This window comes from Pseudopodoces humilis, chromosome 18 (genome assembly GCF_049639895.1).
Source record: "Pseudopodoces humilis isolate 2021_Gansu_Grassland_sample_001 chromosome 18, ASM4963989v1, whole genome shotgun sequence".
Classification (NCBI taxonomy): Eukaryota; Metazoa; Chordata; class Aves; order Passeriformes; family Paridae; genus Pseudopodoces; species Pseudopodoces humilis.
The window spans coordinates 6,949,183-6,966,351 of NC_142217.1; the positions used below are offsets into that span (position 1 = coordinate 6,949,183).

The 17,169-nt window shown below is 47.4% G+C and overlaps 1 protein-coding gene across 2 annotated transcripts in view; it reads right to left on the bottom strand.

Moving 5' to 3' along the window:
* The window catches only part of CARHSP1 (calcium regulated heat stable protein 1), a 34,901-nt gene extending 19,712 nt beyond the window's left edge, over window positions 1-15,189 (bottom strand). The window contains exon 1 of one of the 2 annotated variants that reach the window (XM_088064005.1): window positions 15,102-15,189. The gene's annotated coding sequence lies outside the window, so the exon portion shown is untranslated. Of the gene's footprint in view, window positions 1-13,466; window positions 13,622-15,101 lie in introns of those variants that run through there. The other variant, XM_005522878.3, reaches the window with a different exon arrangement.
* Between the last annotated feature and the right edge of the window lie 1,980 nt (window positions 15,190-17,169).

The window sequence follows — 17,169 nt, forward strand, 5'->3', positions numbered from 1 at the left end:
TGTGGCCACTTCTTGATGTTGTTCGTGCAGGGATTAGCTCATTTCCCTTGGCAGCCCTCCTGCAGGAGCAGAGATGCTCTCCCCACTCGCAGACACAGCTGGAGGCTCTCGGGCAGTGTTGACACAGGAAGCCTACAGCAAAAACTCAAAACAAAACAAACCCCACGCCCCAGCCCTCCCAGCCGCCTCCTCACAAATGCTTTGCCTTCCTAAGGCAGTTACCAGCAGTCTTCAGAGATGTTTTCCAGATGTTTCCCTGTAGATCAAGAATCACCCTGGGACTCGGATGGCTGCCTACCAGCCCTTCCTCAGCACCCACAGATTCCTTCCTCTCTTTTGTCACTAGCTGAACAAATCCACTTTCCTACATCTCTCAGAAGCCCCCTACATCTCCCAGCTCACTTCCATTAGGTTTTCCCCATCCCTCCAGCCCAGCCACTCCACACTCAGCCATGGCAAGGACAGCATCCCACAAAGCTCCACCAGTGCAGCCACCCCGAGCTGCCAGGAGCAGCCATCCCCCTGTGCCTGGTGAGGGCAGCCAGCAGCAAAGCAGCCCTGCAGAGAGCCCAGCAGGGTGAGATCCCAGCCAGGCCAGAGAGCAGGGCCAGCACAGACAGCATCTCTCTTCTGCTTGAGCCAGCAAAACATGTGCCTGCGGGGATTTACAGAATGAATGTAACATGACGTAAGGTGGTGGTGTTTTCAGGCTCTTCACGAAACTCCAGCCACGTGCCACGTTAGCCTGAAATCTCCCCATATTTCAACATGCATCATTTATCTTTTTCCAACATGATTTTTTAAAAATATTTATTAAATGCACCGAACTGGAATATAAATAAAATAAATTACAGTAGCATCATGGCAACAATAGACTAATTTAACATTTCAAAGCAAAAATATCTTTTTTTTCCCCCATACCTCTTTTAGAAAAATTGGCCAATGTGTGCAGAAAGAGACCCCAAAATGTCATCTGTAACAAGTGAACTACAAAGAGCACAATACATGCAGGAGAAATTTCTGAAATTCTCCATGAAAAATAACTTTTAAAAAGCTATTGAAGTGATAAGGTTGGGGGTATATAATAGTCATCATAATTTCTCTATATATCTGTACATCCTATTTCTCTTAAAGTCTGCCCCATACCTCTAGGAATACCCTAAAAATAGCAGGTTTGGGGAAGTTATCCATTCTGACCAGCACAACACCATCACAGAAATCTTGTCTCACTTTTAATTAATGTAAATGCCTGGAAATAGTCCAAATGGGTATGGCAGGGTGACAGACTCTATGAAATCTCTCCATTTATGAATGGTTTCTTTTTCACATCACAGACTGCAACACCTCCAGTGAACAGGCACAGAGCTCATCCCCAGGGAACGCTGCTCTGCATGGACAGCATGTGTTCCTTCAGTGCTCCAGCATGGAGAAAATGGTTTTTCTGGCCTCCTTAATCTGGAAATGACCCTGTCTGGAGGAGCTGCTTTCAGATGGGACCACAATGGTCCATGAACAGGACAGCACTGGCTACATTGGCCTGGAAAATGAGGGGTCTCCTCAAAGACAGAATAAAGTTCCCCAAGAGCAGCTGCTTTCAGATGCAGGTTCTGCAAGTTCTCTTTCATGTCAGTCTCTAAAAGGAATCTGAAAAATATGTCTAAAAGTCATCTGAAAATCTGATTGTTTTCTGGGCTTTTCCTGGATTTAGAAACAACACCAGAAACTCTTACTACTTTTTAAAATTTTCACTTTCAAACATCCTGGTTTCCAGATTTATTCTGTGCAGCTGCATTTCTTTCCTTCTCTAAGGAAGCTGTGCAGATAAACCCCTCAGCTTCACCTGCTCTTCTGCTGACACCTAGAAAACCTCTTCTCAGCAAGAAAATCCACAGCCCCTTGCTCCCTGAGTGAAGGCACCAGGACTCGATGGCCTGATAAGGTGAGGGACTGAGGGTGTCCCCTGTCCTACAGCAGCACCCAGCTCCCTCTCCAAGGTGCCTGAGCACCAGCCACAGCACTGCTCCTACCTGGAGCTCCTTCCAAAGCCCTTTCTGGCACTGGGAAAGGGGAGCCCAGCGCACAGGAGGATCCCAGCACTGCCCTGCACCACGGAGCAAAGCGCTTGCAAAACGCAGTTACGAAACAGCGGCTTCCGAGAGCTTCCCCGTCCAGTTTAGTTTGCATGACTAACTTCCCACAGTTAATACTGGTGTTTCCATTAGCACTGAAACTCAGAGGAGTTGCAACACGTGTGTGACATGTCACAGATTACGGTATAAACATGACGCCCTTGCAGGCTGCGGAGGAGTGCCCACACACGAGTGATTTGTCAGGACATTGCCCAACCATGTCCAGTAAAAGCCAAGTTATAAGGTAAGAAAAAAAAATTCCTATGGCTTGTTTGGGTGTACAAATTAATCTGGATTAAAACAAGGTTTCGTTTACAAACAGCAGCAGCTATTTCCAAGCAATCTCAGCACTGAGCCCTTTGTCCCCAAATGCTGGGGGTGCCCTGCTCCTGCAGTGAGCAGCGTCTGTGCCCAGGCAGCACAAACCCACCCTGCACAGCACAGACCACAGAGAGGGATGGGGAGGAATTTGGCCATCAGCAGCCTATGCAGCACATTCACAGAGATGAGGACTTCCTGCAGTCCCATTTTTTCCACTGTCCACAAAAGCTGATAGGTACACTCAAAAAAATAAAAGTTTAGTTGAAGGAACTGAGTGGTTAGTCAGATTAAGTACATGTTTCTACTGCTTTAGGATTATACTGAAGGATGTATGGTGATACCCTGTGGCTAATTTTATCAAAAATACAGAGGAATCAGGATCCTGTCTCGCTGGAAATCCAGTATTTACCATGACTGATGATGCACAAACTCATTGCTCCAAGCTGCCCGGAACAGAGCTAGCCAGGGTCCTCCACTGTAAAGTGAGCACAGGAGGCTGAGAGCACACCTACTGCCAGCTGCCTTGGGGACAGCATTCACCTGGCTTTGCTCAGAGTGTGCTCAGTCTCATGGGAAGGACCAGCTTCCATCCTGCCTCTTGTAAAAATACTTCAGTGGGAGCAGGACACCCCAGCAGCAGTGTAAGGGAACTTCCTCAGCACAGTGATAATGGCACGGAGCTGTCCCAAGACCAGCACACCTTCCAAGCCTTCAGTTTGCTTATAAAATCTCATTTATCCACCTTCTTTTGTTTAAAGACCAGGTTGCAAGGGATGGAAAACTCTCCCCAGCTCATGGTGAGCCTGGACAAGCAGTGATGGGTTCCAGACAAGCGTCCTCCTCTGGGAGCTCTTCCCAGGCAGGGATGAAGATGCTGGTTGAAGATGATGCTGGTAATTAGGTGCAAGTGTTGCCCGGTGACCTAAGTTGCAATGCACCTACAGTATTGGCAATGTAATCAAGTATTGAAATGACATAGGAAAAGGGGGGTTCTCACCTGGCCAGGACACCACAGCCTGTCACCAACCAAAGGGGTGGGAGTGCCCTGTGCGATGGGCTCTTCCACCCATCCCTGTGCAGCTGATGGCCCACAGCACATCCAGAGGCACTGAGCCAGCCCCAGCCTGGGAGGAGATGCCCAGCACCTTGTCAACTGCTTTGTGTGTGAGCTGCCAGGCTGCAGCCCTGGCTGTTTCTGTGGCAGCAGGGACACCACGTCACAGCGCTGCCCAGCCGCTCCCAGGGCCAGAACCCGGAGCACAAACAGCAGCTCCCAAAGCCCAGCACCAATCCAAGTGCATTCCCCAAAGCCAAGGACACAACAGGTCACCTCCAGGACACAGGGAAGGGTGAAGGGAGATCACAAAGGACCCTTGCAGTAAAACTGGGGAACATCAGGATGACTTTAGTTGATCCAACACTGGTAGGCAGGCGTGGCTGCCCAGGTCAGAGTTAAATATAAGGTGAGTGTCCCAACACCCTCCCCGCATCCTCACTGAAGGAAATGGCAAACTAAAGATTGCATAGTGGTATTTAATAACCTCCTATGAGATTTGCCAGGCCCTTCCTGAGCTCATAATCTTTTAACCTCTGCAGTATCCTGTGGCTGTCCCAGAGCTTAACTGTCTATGAAAAAGAGCCTCCACTCCTTTTAGTGGACAGTGAGGTGAGGCCCTTTTCTACAGGGAAATTAAGAAAGGAGAGTGAGACCAAAAGGCAACAGCAAATTAGAAAAGGAGAGGGAAGGGAAAAGCAATATGTAAATAAACAAACAGGGAAAAACCTTAGCTTAGAGAAGCACACAAAAAAGGGTGCACAGATTTATTCCTAAAAAAAAAAAATTTAAATTTTCTAACAGAAGTGACATAAAGAGCGTAGAGAGCAAGAAGAGTTTCAAGCTGTTTCTGGTGTTCTTGCCTCCTCCCTTTAAATTTCCAAGTGCAAATGAAAACCCTTATGCCTTTTTTAAAACAAGGCACTCCCCAGTTTGTCGCTTGAATGGCTGCTGTGACTCTTTCTTCGACAATAAACCCTAATAGTATCAAATATTTCTGAAGATTTAGCTTTGTCAACAAGTTAGCTGGTTTGGGCCAGGAAGCAGATATTATCTATTCAATGTTTTATGGTCCCCAGCACAGAACCATTGTGCTGGTCACTCCGAGTTCCTGCTGCCTTCATCACTCCTCCATTAGCAAGGGCTGGGAATTCTGCTCTGGGACAGCAGAGGCAACACTTCATCTGTCTCGCCCTCAACTTTTTAACATGTTCAGTCACAGTGAGCTGATGTTATTTCCCAGATAAAATACAATTTGTGGCTGAAAAGGGAAATTTCTGTCCCTTCCAGTGCTTGCTCTCCAGCTTTGGAACCCAGCTCCTCCTCCAGCACTTTTGCAAGTCTGAAGCTTTCCCTCTGCCATTGCTTCCATGCTGGAGCATCCCCTGTGAATTTATTCCAGGATTTATTTCATACTGGCAGAAAATATTTATACCAAAACATGAAAATCTCTCATGTGTCTTGTGTCTAAGCATCTTTAGGCTCATCTACAAGGCAAATGGGTTATACAGGGTGATAAAGAAGTTATACATATGTAAATCCCTCGGCACTTTTCAAAAGTTCTCCCCTTTTCAGCTTCCTCTCACATCACAAAACTTCAGGCACAATTCTGGTTAAATTTGTTCATGTGCAACTTTGAGCCTTTTAAGGCTACTGAAATCCCCTGAAATATTTATGTGGCTCAAGTGTTACTCAGAACAATTAGTTCACTGTGTTTCCTCCCTAATCAACATTTTCAATAGGGGAAAACAGTTCACATTACAGAGATCTATAACCATGGAAATTTATGAGGTATACGTGTATTGGCAAAGAAAATAAATAAATCCTCTGAGGGTATTTCATCTGCCAGCATTCCAGCAAGATGCAGCTGGCAGGACACACAGTCAGAAACCACTCAAAAATAACTTGATCCTCACACCAGTTCTGTGAGGCACCCAGAGACCCCAGATGCCCTTTAGGACAGGCCAGGCTCTACTTTCTGGTTATCCCAATGCACAGGCCATGTCCCAGCCTCACTGCCTGACACTTCCTATGCATATTTTTGAGCATCCCAGGCTAATAATTTGAGTCTATTTCAAATAGATCACTCAGAAATCAATTAAACAGAATTATGAACTGACATCAATATCAATCAATGACCAAAAGATATAAAATTGACTGAAATAATTTAAGAAACAGAAAATGCTCTGCATCTGATGGGATGATAGACCTAAATTTTAATGGAGAAACATATATATTTATATATATATAAATATATGTATGTGTAAATATATATATATATATGTAAAGATTACTGGCCCACTAAACAATTGCATTTCTGTTTTTCTTCCCTCCAATATATCCCTCAACACAATTTCCAGTGTATCCCACCATGCTGTACACAAGTTTTCGCTTGTGAGCCCGAGACCCCCTCAGTGTCCTCATGCTCCAGCAGAAGGCAAGTGTCCCATCACCACTGTAAAACCAATGGTTACCTCTTAACTCTCAAGCTGAAATGGCCTTAATTTCACTGAAGTCTATAGGATAAGAACTACAGAAATATACACATTGCACAGGCCTGGTTTTTCTTATATAACCAAAGAACTTGTGGAGCAGAGAATATGTAAGCAAGCACACCTAACCAAACTCCTTGGCTGGACAGAAAATGCTGCATTTTACCTCTCAGAGCTGCTCAATCCTGGCAGCACATGTACCCCCATGGCCAGCTGCTGCTGTACAGAGCTCTGTGTGAGCTCCTGCACTGACTGGCAGTCCCTACCCGTGTGTGCATCCAGAGCACACCCACAGCTGCTCCAGGGACACCCGCCACCCAAAAACACCCCAAATCCTCTGGTGACTACACGTGGTACAAACCCTCCAGCCTCTCATGTGGCAGCTTGGAAAACACCACTGATGGTGCACTTTATAGACTTCTAGGAGAAAAATTCTTTTTCAGTCTCAAGGGTGCTGACAGCACCCTGATCCAGCCTGTGAAAAAACATGTGAAAAACAGATAATGCAGCCAGCCTGCTGAGACAACACATCCTGCACAGCCGACTAACGCCAAAATGGACCTGTGGGGAGTGCGACTGCCCTCCCTGATTATCACGTGTGCACAAACCAGTCTTTCTGGCTCAGCACATCCAGCCTGTGCTCACAGCCAGTGCCAAGGCCAAAGGAATCACAAAAGGAATCATATTGTGCTGCAGTGCTTGCAAAAGCGCAGCGCCAGCACGGGCACGCGTGCGGGGCTCGATGTTGTGCCGACCTACACATCAACAAAAGTGTTTACTGAGCTGTGATTTCCAGAGCCACGGCCCCAGGGCTGTGCTGGACAGGACAGAGCTGTCCAGAACCACTGGGTCTGTTATTTGTGGCTGCTGTGTTAGTGCTCAAAAGCCAACACAGACCACAGCAAGGGAACGGGAACTCGAGCTTTTCAGGCAAGGTAAGAATCAAGTGTTATAGTCGGAAAAAAGCAGGCAAATCTTGAAGGCATGTGCCTTCTTCACATATAAAACTAAACCTCTATATAGAAGCACATGTTTAATAGAAACTTGTACTTCAGTTTTGTTTCAGAGCAATCACTACACCAATAAACTGCATCTACTTCCACTGCAATCACAGAGGGAACGGGACACAAGTAGAGCAAACATTGCACACAGGAACAGCAGTGAATGCCTTTATGAAAGATTGTTTTGATTCAATTTACTTGTTTAGCCACATAGTGATAGTTCCATGACCTTACAAAACTGGGCCAGTCCCACTACCAAGAGAGATGTGGGGTCAGTAAAAAACAAAGTCAGGAATAGATTTAACAGTACCTTTGTTATTTTTATCTAGAGCAACGTTTTGTGTGAAACCCAGCGTTACACAGCTAAGAATCCCCAGGCTCTGCCTGCCTCAGCCCCAAGTCCAGAAGGAGCCATGTCATGGTGTGCATGCACATCTTGTGGGTTCACCCTGGTGCTGGTGGCCAGGAGATCCCAGACTGCAGAGCTCCTCATCATGGGGTACCAGAGGAGGAGCTCCTCCTCAGAACCCATGCCAGGGCAGAGGCAATGCAGCCACATTAAAACGTTTAAGAACAAATTTGTTTGGAATCCCAGACTCCACCTGTACCAGTCAGTGAGTGTCCAGCAAAACCACTTTTGTCCCCATGGGGCTGTGGTCAGTGCTGAGACAGCTCTGCACTACCTTTATTTCTTATTTGATTCCTCTGGGATGTTTTCCAGGCGAGGTTTGTCTACCTGGAAAGCCTGGGGGATGGAAGGGAAGGTGAGCATGTGAAGAACAGATAGTGCAGACAGCAGCAAGGTGACATCATGATGCTGGGATGCTGCTGGCAGTGCCTGGGCAGCAGCTCTGCCAGATTCAGCCTGACTGTGTTCCAGCAGTGAGTTTCTGTCCTGAAGTCCCTGCTGCTGTGGGTAAAAGACACTGCAGTGCATTACACATCCCCAGGGACAGAGATATTCTTTTGTCTAAGCCTGGCACAGGGAGAATAGAAAAAATCAAAGTATAAAATCTAATACATCAGAAAAGAGTGGAACCACACAATTACTTAGGTATATTAAGATACACTTTCTGCTCTAGAACTGGTGTCCTAAACAGTGGTGAGAATAATTTCTAGGACTGACACAGTTCCCAGGGTAGGGAAAAACCACCCTTCTGCATAGAAAAAAAAGAACATATTTATTCAGAAACTGGGACCTGTGTAAGATTCGAACACACTTTCTGGACCAGCATATAGCAGAATATCAATATTCACTCTATTTACTGCCTCTCCTACCAGTAAGATTAAAAACCCACCACTTGAAATAGTTTGAAATAACTTTAAGGACTCCTCCTACCCTTCTCCATCACAAAGAGGCTCCATGAAAAGGCTATCGCCACATTTCATAGTTCCCTTTGCTAGATTTTCTTCAAATATTGGAGAAAATAAAGTCACAGTCTTCACAGCTGAGTAAATTTTGCTTTTCCTGGCTGCAGTCAGCCAAGCTCCTGTTCTGGACCTGCCACTGCACAGACAGGCACTGCTATGATGAGCTGGGTGAGAAGATCCAACTCACATATTTAATGAGTATTTACATTCCAGTAACAGGTAAAAATTTTGTAAACAGGAAATTCATTGACATTGCTTTCTGGCAGTTTCATTTACTCTTTTAAGTAATTGTCAAGAAGTTGCAGTCATGGCCATGACTTACTTTGATCAAGTAACTGATGTAACTGGAAACAAGCAAACACCTTTGACCAGCCTCCTGAAATCATATCATGAAGGGAAAGCCAGCAGACAATGAGCACTGAGGAGGCAGGAGCTCACAAAACAATATAGTCCATTTCGCCAGAGGGCCTCCATCAGCGTGCCTGGCTGTGCAATGTAAACAAACCAAACATTAAACCAGGACTGACATAAAACGAAAATTCCTTCCCCACTAGACAGGCAAGATTAAATGTTTATTTCCTGGACAAAGTCTACTCTTTGTCTGGGACTTCTCTTAAATAGAAAGTGGCAAAGAATTTGGAACCTTGGGAAAAGCAGTGCTCCTGGAATACAGAGTCGTGCCTGGAGGAACTCAGGGGGATTCATGGCAGAGAATTCACTATGCCTCCCACCCTGCCCAAAAGCAGCACTGGGAAAACAAGGTGAACCCCAGATGCTGAATGGGCTGCAGACATCCTTAGCCCAACAGTCAGCTGATAAAGAGTCTTTTGGAAGCAGAGATTCCCACTCCAATTCTCAGCAATCTTATCTTTTGGTTTTGCTGTTAGTCACCAAGATCTGCAATTGCAGCAGGCAGCTGTGTCTCCACTGGCAGCCTGTCCTTCACCATGGGACAAGTACACCACGGCTGATGTGACAAGCGGCTCAGCAGGACAGACCCTTTGCCAGAGGCTCTGCCAGGACAGTGTGGGAGCTCTGGCCACGCTCCTCTGGGGCTGCAGCACCATCAGTGCCCCATCCAGCCTGGCTTCCCACCCCAGCTCCCGGGCAGTCCCCAGCGTTCCAAGCTCCCACCCGGAGTAACACCAGCACACACTTTGCTCCCTGCTCGGGACCAGCCTTAGCTCCTAATGCTCTGCCACTTCCCCAGTCATGTGCTGCTCATGAGGCATGGCAAAGGACCAGCAAGGTTTAATATTCCAGAGAAACTACCAGGTCAAGGTTCTCTGTTTTCCTCGGTCCTGCACAAAGCGCTCTGTGATCAGATCAGGCACGGAGCCATCGGGGTAAGGAACACGTGGTGCACACAGGCCTACTTGCTTTTTCCAGAGAAAGGTAACAGAGCCATCTCTTGCAGTCCAAACCACCTGGAGATTCAGCTGCAAGTTGTTTTGTTCCTTCTGTGCCTTCACCCCTCTGCTATCTGCTCACAGGGAGGCTGCAGCTCAGGCCCAGGTTTACCTTCCCAGACCCCAGTCCTGGGAAAGAAGTGTGGTCACAGGCCACCAATTATTGCCCAAACAGCTGGGCAAGCACACAAAGGCCAAATTCATAATAGCTGTCCTTGAAACACCCCAGTATTTAAAGATCTGCTGAGACCTTGACCCTATCACCAGCTCCTCCCTGCATAAATACACAATTCAAGGTGAGCAGAGCCTAACACTCACACCATGGGTCAAAAATTTAATGTTCATTTTCTTTAGACTTCTGTTCAGTTTCCAAACTGCATTAATAATGCAAGAAGCTTAATGCAGGCGTCATTATGCCCAAGATAATCGTTATTTTTTTAAAAAATATCTGATAGGTTACTTTGTTATATATATATATATAAATGTTTTAAATCGATCCAAAGATGAAAAGCTGCTGTGAAACCAACGGGAAATAAAGAACCAGCAAAGCTCTGAAATCAGGCAGTAGCATCGGAGGGACCACACGGATGAAGCTGCTTCCACCAGAGCCGGGTCAGGCTCCCGGGCAGCACCCACGCCCCACCCGCCCCGAGGCACCGCAGCCAAGCCTGGGCAGATGCGCTCTGACTCACACGGTGTTTTACAGCTTCCCTCGGTGGGGCAAACAAAAGAAACACCACTTCAGAGTGCTCCGCGTGCCCCAAAAACGACAGAAACGAAAGCCAAGCGAGTGCCTTCCGGCACAGCGCGGAGACAAAGGAAGCGTCAGATGGGTTCCTCTCCCGGCCGCCACCAAGGCGGGGACACGATGCTCCGGGGTGTCACCTCCTGCCAGGGGGATCCCATCCCTGCACCTTCTGTACCTCAGCCTTCTTTTCTCGGCGACTAGCTGAGGGGGGAAAGCAAGATCTCGGCAGGAAACGATCTCGCTTCTGCTTGTTTGCAGCTGTGGAGGCAGCGCTGGGGAGCAGGGGCACAGGGCTGGCCATCCCCGCCTCCAGCGGGCTCTCGCCGGCCGCAGCGCCCGCCCCGGGGAACGGAGAGCCCCGCAGCCGGCTCCAGCCGCAATCACTGCGGGATGGAGGAAATACAGAGCGCTGCTCTGCCCAGCGAGCCGCCTCAAAAACGAGGAAGAGACACAGTGAGAGACGGAAGCAGGACAATTTCCTCTACCCCGCTCTGAGAGAAAAGGCAAAGCAGTTTAGTCAGATGAACGCTTTCTAGTTTTCATTTTATCCGAACTGTGCCGGGGAGCGACCCATCACGCAAAAGCAAATCACCTCTCTGCACCTCTCCTTTCTTTACAGCGTTTCAGCTGGGGTTTTTTGTTTGGTTTTCCACATCAACCTGTTGCAAAAAGCAGGATTTGAGTTTTTAAAACTGTTGTGCAGAAAAAAAACTCAAAAATATTTCACTCCTTTTTATTTTTTCCTCTTCAAGGCCACCCCTCTGCTGTACACAATGCTGTTCCCAGCCTCCTGGCCCCCAGGAGATGGCAGCTGCCAGCCCCAGGGAAGGGCTGTGATCCCCACTTCATCCTTCCCCTTGCTGCTGATGGGGTTTACACCTCCCAAACTGAGTTCCTCTCCTTAGTCTCTGCCAGAAACCTTCCAGATGAGGGGCAGATTAACCAACAGCTCTCACCACCAACATCCAGAATATTTATCAACCTGGACTTGAACAGTTACAATATCAATAAATTTTACTAATGCTGATCCCCATCAGTTTTTTCCCCAAGTTTCAAGCAGCTACTCTCAACCCCTGCCAAGTCTACTCCATGCCCACTGATTCAAAAATGGTTCCTTATAGAAACTTGAGACAAAAATAGACAAAAAGGCACAATATCTTCAGCTTTCACCCTGAAGATACTCCAGACACAATAAAAGAGACCCCCCAACTCCTTCTGCACCCCACAGTCCACTCAGGGTGAAATGGAAGCAGGTGAAGGATTTATTTACTTCTGTCAGGCTTGACACCAAGAACAGCCCTGGCACAGCCTGCTGGTCCTATCACCTAGAAAGAGCCCCACACACCACATTTCCTCCCAGGAACCACATTCGGTGTGCTGCACAAACAGGGTCTGGCGGTTTGTCATAAGGGAGCTCTACTGGACACGACACTGAACATGATACATTCATGTTCATGATGGGTTTCATTCTTTAAATGAATATAAAACCTGGATTCACCCAAAGGACAGCACTACCCTGAAAGCCACAGTCGTAAGAGAATACAGAAGGCAGCATTACCTGGCCTTATCTGCCTAACTTCAAATTACTTGCAGATAAACATTTCTGTGCTTACACGTGCATAAGCAAAGGAGGGGATGGTGCTGGTTGAAATATTTACAACCCCGTGCAAAGCAGAGTGGCAGAAGCTCAGGGCAGTGCAGGGGTAGCTGTAGGTGCCCAGAACAGGGGCCAGCACAACCACACTCGGGGTTCCACCACACATGGGTGTCACAGCACCCACGGGGCCGTGGGATGAGCTCCTGCCTCAGCTCTGCCCCTGCAAAGGGACACTTGGAAAGAACGCGTTTTCTCTCCTTTACACCCCCACGTAGAATGTGAAAATAAGCCCATTGTCAGAAAACAGGCTCATCTTTCCTACAGTTTCTTTGGCACACACAACTTTTTTCCTGTAAACAACCAAAGCCGTCATATGAGTTGGGGCTTTTTTTAACTTTTTTGCTACATGTTAGTTAAGCCTCTTTAGATTTAAGGAGCTACTAAGATGTGTTTGTAAAAGCCCAAGCCCTCTGCAGCTATGTTCACAGGCCTTGCTATCTTCCACTCTTAATAATCAACAGAAGGAAAGAAATTATGTTTGCCCAACATAAGATAATAGTCAGAAAGTAAAGGTTAAGAACAGCAGTCAAAAAAACCCTTTCAATCTCACAAAAATTACGACTAGGAGAGTCAAGTCAAAGCAGCCTGAAAGTTTTCTGAGACTGTCTAAGAAACCAAATCTAGCACCACAAAAGGTTTTGCAAACATTTCTCAGAAGTAGCTCTACAGTGCCAGCAAAAACAGAATCAGAAAAGAGCTCTAAATCCCCTCCTTGAAAGCCAAATTCAGAGTCACAGATGCAAATATCAGCCTCAGAGGCTTCTTTACAAGAGCAAGAAGTGACACGCACACACATCCAACATGCCAAGAAACACGAAGAAAGGATTGCTTCCCCCATTTTTTGCTTTCCCCGTTTTCCTGAGCAGAAGTGCTGACTGTAAGAGCGGGCAGTTCAGGCTACAGCAACAGAGTCTTTAACGAGGCTCCGAGTTCTGCAGTGCCCCTCTGAGCAACCAGTGCTGGGAGTCCTTTATCTCCCCAGCGCCTGGAAGCTCTCGTTCGGCACTCTTTGTCTCGCTCGTCATTTCTAAAACAAGCCATTCCCAGAGTAACAATGTCACACCCGCACTTCCAGAGCGCAACAAGAAGGCGAAAGCGTTAAAAAACGAACCAAACCAAACCAAACAAAGGAAATCGGCCCTAATCTCTGAAGCGCAATAAATCCACCGCCCCGGAGGAGGAGAAGGCGGCACCGGACACCTCCCGGGGGGCTCTCCAAGCCCGCTGTCCCCGGCCCGGCCCCCCACCCTCCCGAATGATGCTCCGTGCTGAGACCCGGCTCACCTGGGCTGGGCAGGGCAGAGCTGGGCTGGGCTGGGCTGGGCTGGCGGCCCCGCCCCCCGGGCTGGTGTCGAGCTGGCCCCGGCGCTGTGCCGGGGAGGGGAGGGCCGGGGAGCCCCGCTCCGCCCTTCTCCGCCCCACACCTCCCTTCTCCTCACCGCACCGCCCTTCTCCTCCCCGCACCGCCCTTCTCCGCCCCGGCCCGTCCCGCTCCGCTCCGCCCGCACGGGGCCCCGGGCTGGGCCAGCAGCGCCGCGGTTTGTCCGGGATGCTGCGGCCCCGGGGAACCCCGCCCAAAACGAAAACTCCAAGAGCCGATGGAAGCGGTGTTAAGGAAAGGATGGCATAGCCAGAATGCTCAACAGAGCCAGGGCAAGCTACAGCTGAGTAATCCTGGTAAATCCTCCCGAGTGCTGCGATGAGGATGAGGAACGGGGCTGGGTGTGCTCTGTACTGTCATCACTTGGATGTGCTCGGCATCCTCTGCATGAGGCAGAGCTGTCACACAGGGCCTGGGGTGACAGCTGCAGCAGGACAACTGATGGCACAGCCCAGGGCAGCAGTGACAACAGGCTCCCAGTTAGTGGTCTCTGACTTTACTGGGAACACAAAAATCACTGAGACCTTAGGACAAAGTGCACCATCTTCATCCAGCATCCAGTTTCAGCAATGCTTTCATTTGTGCATAATTTTCCTAGCTGACAATAACCCACGGTATCTTAAAAGATAGTTTTACAAAGAGAGCTTAGAAAGGGAATCCGTTCTAGTTCTTTTCCACTTGTAGATACCAGACAAAGCATGTCCTCATATCATCAAAGAGGTGAGACAGAAGTATGCACTCTTAGCCAGCCATAGTCACACAACATACAGCACTGAACAATTTGTGATAAAACTACCATGCACAGATCTTAGTGGGGCTTGGGATTTTTTTCATGAGGAAAAGCAAACAGAAGACCCATAGCAGTGTGTTTGATCTGAGACAGGGCATCTAGAAGGGGTCTCAAGATATGCAGCAACCAGCTTCCTGTGTCAACCACATGGTTGTCTTCCAAAGCACTCTACCTCTCCACCCCATTCTGTTCCACACAAGATCTCGCCTCTTTCTAAGATACAGTTACAGAACTGATGACTTCTTTTGCTTAAAATATTAATTAAAGCTACAATTAAATATTTATTCCTGGAAATATTTTCTCCTTTGTTTTGTGTGCCAAAATTGCTTTTTGCCAGGGTGGAGGAGGATGAAGACACTACACAAGCAAGCACTGTTCAGAGCAGCCCCCCCAGTCCCACAGTCTGGGATTCCAGCTGTGCTTTCCTCGAAGGTTCAGCACTCCTGAATCATCCCTCTTGCTTCCCTCTCTCCCTCTGCTTCCCCGGCAGAAATGCACAGCCCGTGGGAGACCCATGGCTATGGATACCCCTAGCCTACAGGGGTTTGAGGGTCCTGTGAGTGTGTGTGTGCTACCCCTAGCTACCACAGTTAGCAAATGGGATTTTGCCTGCCTCTTTTTGTCAACAACTGCTGGAGACAGGAGAGGTTCCAGCTTCCCCCAAACTCCAACTTGTCTCCCTCCCCTTCTCCTTTCTCTCGCTACAGTTACTGACGCTCAGTTAATCATTCCCAGCCCACCTGCCTACCTTGCTCCTTCTGTCCCTGGGGTGGGAAGGGCAGCAGGACGGCTCTTTCCCAGGATGCAGGATCTTCCCTAAAGCCAGTGCTGCTGGGCTGGGCCAGCAAGGAGCACCTCGCAGCTGGGAGGAGGGCAGGAGGAGGTCCGGAGCTGCAGGACTCGCCTGCCTCTCTCCTTTGCTGCTGGCTGATCCCCTGCTTACTCAGACACAGCTCTGGGCTGTTGCAGGGACTGAGCACTTCCCTCAACAGTCCTGACAGGGAAAAAAACCCAAAAAACAAACAAAAAAAAACAAACAAAAAAAAAAAACCCAGAAGGATTTATTGATAGCATAGCATCATTAGACCCCTTTTCATTCATTTAAAGTATTCAAAGTGCAATTACTTGCACAACTTGAGTCAAGGAGATGAGTGTGTAGGGGGAAAATGTATCAGGTGATGTGATTCATTAGTAATGGTGGGAGATACACGTCCCTGTGCAGCAGCAAGGATGAGGTGGCTTGAACAGCTCTTAAATAATTAGATGGGTGCTGCTTGTCAACATAGGGCAAATACTGCCCACCTCTATTAAAAAGGCATGAATTGGTGTAGGATTGCTTCACCCATCACAAAGGCAATCCTGATTTCCAGTTCCTGACTGGTCTTCAGAACTATTTAATCTAAAAGCTATGGTTGGCACAAGCACAGAGAGTGTAGGCTGGATATGAATGAACCGTGCCTGGAAATTAGGAACAGGCTCTTAAAGATTAGAGCAATAAGATTGTAATAGAGAATAATAGGAGGAAAAATACCCTTAACTCCTTGAATATGTGGCACATTAAGTATGCTTCAGTCCAGAGTACTCTACTGCACTTCATCTTCTCATGTCCAGTTCCAATGCTGGCTGGAACCCACCAGTGTGCCAGCCCCAAAGATCTGCTTTTCACTTAAGGCTGTTTACTATATAATGGGATACACTCATTCTATTTTACCAGATCAATTTTTTCCTACCAGGCATCTGACAAGTTACTGTGTGCTCTCACTATCTTAATCATCTGTAATTTTGAATCATGCTTCAGATGAGCTCTGTTTGCAAAGCGTAGGAACTGAGGACGTCTTTGCTGCTCTCAGATAAATCATAGCAGCAAGACCCAGTGAAAAAAATGCTCATAAAGAAATGAATCTTCCTCTGTGGTTAGGGTTAAAATTCAATTCATGTTAGCTAAAGGTACAAATAACCTTGCAAATTGTTTACAGAGATTTGAAACAATAAAAACAAAGCCCCAAATTGCCATATAGTCATCAATAACACAGTGTACTAAAAGTAGCACTAACACAACATTCTCAACAAGAATTTAACAAACATCTTTCCACCTTTCCCTCAGGGTAGGATTTAGTCCCCAAACTTAGTTATCAAACCCAGAGCACTCTTAATAGCAGGGTGAGAAATTAGTTCCTGAGCCCCAGAGCCAAGCTTGGGACACAATGTCATGGACATGAAGTAGGTCAGCTCCAAGTTGTAATCACCTCCCATTTTGTCATCCTGGAACCCCACCAAACAGGTATTGCTGAACTCCTAATCTGGCCAGCTTGCTATTTCATTTGTCTAGTGAAACAGAGCTGGCATGAGCTCACCTTGAGCAGGGGTATCTTCTTATGTTCCTTTTTCCTTTTCTTACACTAAAACAGTTCCAGGCTTTTTATTAGGAAACAAAGGACCCCATACCAGTGCAGAAACCATTTGTGAGCAGCTTGGCAGGAGGCACAATCCATCCAGTTGCTGCAGATTATTTTTTCTCTTTGCTAGCTTTTTTTCAGGTCCCACTCCTTCTAAAGAAGAATTATGTTTGTCATAAGCAGAGGAATCTTTTGATGCATGGAATTAGTCAGAAGCTACACAGCTACCAAAGATTTTAAGGTCAGTTAGGCTGTCTCTCTTGGTCCTGACACAGTCACCAAATACTCAGCTCTGAAACCTGATTTTTCAGATCGTTTGTCTTCACAGTCAAAAGGATAAATTTTTTACTTCAGGGAAAATAACATCTATGGATTATACTGAAGTAGAAACAGAAAAGTTGAGCTTTTCAGCAAGGTAAG